This window comes from Phocoena sinus, chromosome 17, assembly GCF_008692025.1.
Source record: "Phocoena sinus isolate mPhoSin1 chromosome 17, mPhoSin1.pri, whole genome shotgun sequence".
NCBI lineage: Eukaryota > Metazoa > Chordata > Mammalia > Artiodactyla > Phocoenidae > Phocoena > Phocoena sinus.
In genome coordinates this window covers 20,747,697-20,754,908 of record NC_045779.1, presented here as the reverse complement: position 1 = coordinate 20,754,908, position 7,212 = coordinate 20,747,697, and positions in this window count along the sequence as shown.

Below are 7,212 nucleotides of genomic sequence, written 5' to 3'. Positions count from 1 at the left end.
ACTCTGCTATTGCCATCATGAAATTCTCCATAATCTCATATTTGAACTTGTGTTTTGTTTTGTTTTTAAGTGAAGTTTGATGGGATTGGACAATGGAACACACACATGAGCAGAGGAGATATAAGCAAATGCATGTCAGCCTGCACTGTTCCTTACCTCCCAATTCACATGTACTGCTTTGTGTGTCCATGTGCACTGAATTCCAGGAGACCCAGAATAAGTGAAAGTTAAGAGCGATGCAAATCAAGTACACAGTAAGTGTGTTGCTTCTACAACGGAACCCCACGAGACTATGCTTCCTGTTTGAACCAGAACTGCTTCCAAAAGAAAGAAAAACAATGGTGTTACAAGAAACATGAACAACAAAGGAACTTTATCATATCCTTTCTTACATTAGTTCGGGTTATTAATGAACTACTTTACATTGAAAATTATGAGATAGAAAGAATGGAAAAAACCAGGACAACTCACATTCCCTTTTCTTTTCAGTCCTTGCTTACTCATCAGTAAGCCAGAAGGTGAAAGTGTTGGTAAAAAGTGCATGTCAAGAAGTAAAATAAAAACAACTGAGTTAGTTTTATGCACAGTTTCCACTGTTCTGGTAAGAAAAAAAAAAAAAAGATATTCAGGTACAAGTTACAAAAAAAGCATCGTGCAACTTTGGTGATTCCACATAAAAGTTAAAAGCTCTTCTATTTGCATTGAAAATAGACATCGCACAATACAAAGATGAGTGGCAAAATTCATGCTAATAATTTCAATTTTTAATTTTTCTTTACTTAGAATGACATTCAATGGCTAATGAAAAATTTCGTGACAAGAGGGTGACCATAAAGGAAGGGAAAAGGCTTTATATTTTACTATTATTAATCCTACTTAGTGAACAAAAGGCCCCACGTTTTCATTTTGGACTGAGTTCTGCAAATTATGTAGCCAGCGCTGGCCACAACCTAGTTCTTCCCAACTCACTCATCTATTGTTGAGTGATTAAGTGAAAAGCAGAATTTGGCTACAGTTGCTCAAGTCCCAGACTGTGGCTCCAGGCCTCAAAATTCAGGGGAGCTGAGGTGCAGGCTGATTTGTGGAGAGAAAGCATATCACAGTAATTAAGAGCACCGATGCCAAAGTTGGGAGTCAGCGTGCCTAAGTGCAAATTCTGAACTGTCACCTTTATGATCTGGGACTATTTACTTAATCACTCTATGCCTCATCTTCTTCATCTGTAAAATGGGATTGTGATCGTCGAAATGCCTACTACATGGTGTTGTTGTGGACATGAAGTGAACCAATACCTGTAAAACACCAGCAAATAGTTGGTACTATATAAATATTAGCCATTAATATTATTTCATCAAATAGAGGGAAATAGTCTAACCTTAATCTGAAATAAAAGCCACCTACACTTTATTAAAGATTAGCATTATTTTTAAAAATTCTGTATGACAACACAGAAATATTTGCCTTCACCAAACACTGCTTAAACATACTTGGATATAGTATAAGATTTTGATAAGTGAGCAAGGATCCATCATGATTACCCCCCAAAAGAGCACCTTCTGGTCATCTTAAGCTTATGATTAACATGCTCAGACACTGCTTCAGGTAATCAGCTGATAGATAGCCAGACAGCAATAATAGGTACATTATTGCTGTATTGTGTTTGAGCTACAATTACTTGGGAATGAGGAGGATGTTATAAAATTGTATTTCCTAAATTACATGTTTATTTGGTAATTCACAAGCCACATAGAAAAAAATTACTCAGGACAAAGCTAGCTGAAACAAATTTGCCTTAATGTATCCTAGAGACTCAGCAATGTTTGGAAGATCCAGGCACACAGATCATACATTATACTGGTGTAACACAACTTGGAAGTTTCAATACTACAGAGGATAGAGTCTGAACTTAGATAGAACTGGGAAGTAATGTTTGTAATTATAAAGACCTAAGTTCTCATTTCTCTAAACAACTATGAAACGCTTCTGTGTTCCAAATCCCTTTGGAAGCACATGACTGTAAGAAGGAAATAAGTACCCAACCTCAATAATTAAAAATACCACTGCAACGTTTATCTTTAAAGAAAGCTTTGCATGCTGGGAAAAGAAAGATTTCAACCTGCTTCTAAGTATAATAATCTTTAACAAAGTATTCACAAAATTATTTTATTAGAAAACCAAAGCATACATTTTTCCTTTAGTTAATTCTATTCTGCAAAATTTCCTGGGGCTTTTGACTCTTTCACTCCTGTTCATATTTTTGCTTCTTTATGGTTTTTCTCCTCTCCTAGTACTCAAGATGCCTAAGGGCAAGTGCTTTCTCATAAGTGTTTGTATCCTTCCGAAGTGTAATATATGTAATATACCGTCACATATGCAGTAAAAATCTCGTGTCATTGTCGCTGGATTAGTGAAACTTAGTAGGATTTTACTAACGATAAGAATAATTTTAAAATGATGGAATTTGAAAGGAGTAAATATAGAAATCATAGATTTTATGTCTTTCTGTAATGATGGCTGAAATGAACACCTTGAAATTATTAAATCTAAGTTGACTATTATAAAACAAAGCACTTAGAGATGATATAGCAAGAGCAAGCCTTACATTCATTCTGGGCTACTTTTCTCTTCAGAAGTTCTTGGAATCAAAGTGGGTAAACCGAAGCCTCTACAATTCTGGATAATGTTGAAGCCCAGCTAAGCAGAACTAACCTTTGATATTCATTTGCCCTGGTGTTTGGGTCTAATCCAAAGTATCTACAGGCATGTGGCAATTTACTCATAGAACTCTAGAAATTTAGAACTAAAAGAGTTCTCAAAATTTATCTAAGCCATACTCTTCAAAGTCACATGACCTACTGAGGCCCTCAAGAATTCTGCCATTTGTCTAGGAGCACTCAACTCAATATATATGGTGGACATAAGTGATCAAGTCTCCTTAATGCTAAGCTCAGGTCTTGTAAGTTTACAGCATCACCTTTATCCAACTTTCAGGGAATTTCCATGACCCAGAGATAATCAGCAGCAATGTTTCTTACTAGATCCTTCTAAAATGAGTCACAGCAGGAGCAACGCACTAATCAGGAAACTCAGGAAGAATGGGGACTTTCCAGGCTGTTGAGAAATTATGTGAAATTCCAGTGCACCTATATACACCTTTACTCTACTCCCTACACTTCTGAGGGATACGAGAATACTGGCTGCAGACCATTCCCGAACTTCTGATGTAATGAGTAAATAGCTCTTGTTCAGAACAGCTTGTCATGGTTTCAGAGGCTTCTTTCTGAAGAAATTTCCTGCCTCTAAGACTGACAGCAGTGCTCTCAGGTTGAGAGTTGTGGGCTCGGGATGGACGCTGAGGATGATAAGGTTAAAGGTGCCAGGGTAAATTACTGCCATATATTTTTTCTCTTTTCCTCACTGACTACCTCTGTTATGGCAGTAAGATATACAGCACAAATACTTAAATACATGCAGAAAGGAGAGAGATTTTACAAGGAAATGACTTCAAGCTTATTCCTCTAGCACTGGTATAGAATCTATCTGCCCTAGAGGTAGAGGGAGTATCAGCTCCTAAATTATGAGACCAGAATTAACCAGAAGAAGAGCCAAATTTAGCCTCCCTTATGGATGTAATTATGTTACTGCAGAAAACCTGCAGACATAGAAAAGATGGCTTGAAAAATATATATGGAGACCCAAGTGTTTACGTATAGCATTGAGTTGAAACTGCAGTCATGAAAACTTGGCCTTCAGAATCCAAATCCATTAAAACCAAAAGGAATCAAGGAATCTTTGAGGACATGTCAAACAGATGAGAGATAAGAAACCGAGGCTCATGACAGTTAAGAGACCTTCCAAAGGTCACACAACTGTCAGGCAAACCAGAGTCAGGCCTTGGTAGGTATTTCATATTTGTAATTGCTTGCTTAATACTGTTGTGAAACAGAAGTTCAACCCCTACATTTGAGAATCAAAATGTACACTGCTTGAATCTATGGACTGGAGAGTTTTGAGACATGTCAAGGACACGAGAAAGGCTACAGGAAAGAGGATTACATCTTTTCCTTTTGTCATTATTCAATGAGCTCTCCATTCCTCCATGGCCATTGCTTTTGGCTAGGTATGAGCTGTGGAAACATTTTTCCTGGATTCATCTATTCCCTGGAAAGGAAACTCAGTCTGGCTTAAGAGAAAAAGTTCCTCTCCAAGTAATGATAAATTGTCTAAATTGAAAGCTCACACCATAAACAAATTTGAACAGTACAGACATCCTACAAAATTAAATTTCCATCTAGTGCACTTGAATGATGTTTTGAGAAAAATAGAGGATAATATTTTAAGCCCTGCTTCATATGACTCCCTTCCATAGTACTGTTTTTAAGGTCCACTCCCAGGTAACTGAAAACACAATCATAATGCTTTTTTGTTCTTTATTTCTATAGGCTCTATTTTTAGTGAAATACTTAATGTGCTTTGAGTATAACCACTAATAGTATTGTTTTTACAAGGAAATAAAAAGGCCTACAAATTTTGATACTCTTGCAGTTTTACTGAACCTAAATATAAACTGAACACGTCTTTGAATGTGTTAAGAAATTTAACTACACGAAATGTTCTCCGTGTAGTTCTATTTTTCTTTTGCACTTCACTGGAACTAAATTTTGTATTTCCACACAATCCATACAATCAGATTCTGTTTCAGATTCACTGGAATATTACCTCTCTAACAGTTCCATTCTATAGTTTAAACTAAGAGGCAGGTGATTGAAACTACTATCAAAACACTCAAGAATCGATTTTTCTCTTAAAAAATATTCATAATCTTTTTACATAACTATAACCAGTCTCCAAATTACCTTTCTAATTTTATCTCCCACTATTCCTCATCCTGCCCAGCTCTAGACGGTGTGACGTAGTGTTTTCTCATCTGTGTCTCATGCTTTTCCACCTCTTTTGCTCAGATTCCTTCCTCTAAGAGCCATGCACCTAAATCCTACCCAGCCTCCGAGAGTCAGATCAGATGCCTTCCTGGCACCCTGGCATTTCCTAGTACCCCAGATCAGGATTAATCTCATCTAGCTGTGAACTCTTGGAGCCCTGCCCTTTCTTCTGGCTGCACCCATCACCTCTACCTTATAACATGGATCCTTAGGGAACAATTTACTATAGTTTTTAAGAGGAAAAACTCTAGAGTCACACAAACTGGGTTCAAATCTTGCCAGTATGTTGTTAGTCAACTGGAGATCTTGGGCATGTCCTTTATTTAACCTCTCTTAGCTCCAATTCTATTACTTATAAAATGGAGATAATTATAATACCTATCTTATAGAGTTGTTGTAATAATCTAAGATAATGTATATATAAAATAATTTGAAAGGTGCCTCATAGCCTAGTAAATGCTCAGTAAATGTAAGCTACTACCAGTATTCTTATTATATTATCATTGTTTGCAGTGGAAAGAGCTTTCACTAATAAGTGAGAGAACTACAAACTTGCCTTAACATTCCAAGTGTTTTTTTTTTGTTCATCATCTGTACTGAAAACAGTATTAGCTATCTATTGCTGCATAATAAATTATCCCCAAACTTAATGGCTTTAAAAAATATTTATTACCTCATAATTCTATGGATCAGGAATCTGGGTGAGGTTTAACAGTGTCCTCTGGCTCAGGATCTCTCAGAAGGCTGCAGTCAAGGTGTTCACTGGGGCTGCAGGCATCTCAAGGCTCAACTAGAGAAGGGTCCACTTCTAAGTTCATATTCTGGTCCTTGGTAGGACTCAGTTCCTAACAAGCTACTGGACTGAGGGTCTTGGTTCCTTTCTGGCTGTTGGCTGGAAGCTGCCCTCAGTTCCTTGGCCTCTGTACAGGGCAATATAACATATCACAATTTTATTCATCAAAACAAGCTAGAAAAAGTGAAAGAGAGATAGCGTGAGCAAGAGGGAAGTCACAGGTCTTCTATAACCTAATCCCGAGATGATATCCTATCACTAGTGTCCTACTGCATTCCTTGGGAGTGTCACCAGATCCAGCCCACACTCAAAGGGACAAGATTATACAAGGGCATGAATACTATGTGGTGGGGGTCACTGAGGGCCTCTCTAGGCTGCCTACCACTCCTTATAAAGTTATTGTGGGAATTAAATGGGGCTAATGTATCTGAAATCCATTGTAGAGTGCTTAGCCCATAGCAGCTATTCAACCTGATTCTCCCTTCCTCACTAGAATAAAAGTTCTTGAAAACAAGGACATTGCTCAGTGACCCCTGCAGTACCTTAGCACTCTGTGAAGAAGACATGGCTCTTACCAACCACTGGAAGAATAGATGATAAATGATACTGACAAAACTGTTCACAATTTAGTTAATATTGTCTCCATTTTCAGAAAGTGTGGCCCATGTATCTCTCATTCATCAGGGATTCTTTTTTTTTTTTTTTTTTGGCTGCATTGGGTCTTTGTTGCTGTATGCAGTTTTTCTCTAGTTGTGGTGAGCGAGGGCTACTCTTTGTTGCAGTGTCCGGGCTTCTCATTGCAGTGGCTTCTCTTGTTGAGCAGCACGGGCTCTAGGCGCACGGGCTTCAGTAGCTGCAGCACACGGGCTCAGTAGTTGCGGCATGTGGGCTCTAGAGCACGTGGGCTTCAGTAGTTGCAGCATGTGGGCTCAGTAGTTGCAGCACACAGGCTCTAGGGCACACAGGCTTCAGTAGTTGTGGCTCGTGGGCTCTAGAGTGCAGGCTCAGTAGTTGTGGCACATAGGCTTAGTTGCTCTTCCCGGACCAGGGATCAAACCCATGTCCCCTGCATTGGCAGGTGGATTCCCAATCACTGCACCACCAGGGCAGTCCCAGGGATTCATTCACAGTACAAGAGTGTGGTAGGCAGAATAATGGTCCCACAAAGATGCCCTTACCCGAACCTCCAGAACCTGTGAATAAGTTACATGGCAAAAGGGACTTCAAAGATGTAATTAAGGATCTTGAGATGGGAGATTGTCCTAGATTATGGAGGTGGATCTAATTTTATCACAAGAATACTTAAAAGCAGAGAACCTTCCCTGTCTGTAGTCAGAGAAAGAGATATCACTGCAGATTAGTTAGAGAGCTACAACATTGCTGGCTTTGAAGATGGAGAAAGGCGTCCATGAGCCAGAGAGTGTGGACACCTCTTAGAATATAGAAAAGACAAGAAAATGGATTCTGCCCTAGTGTCTC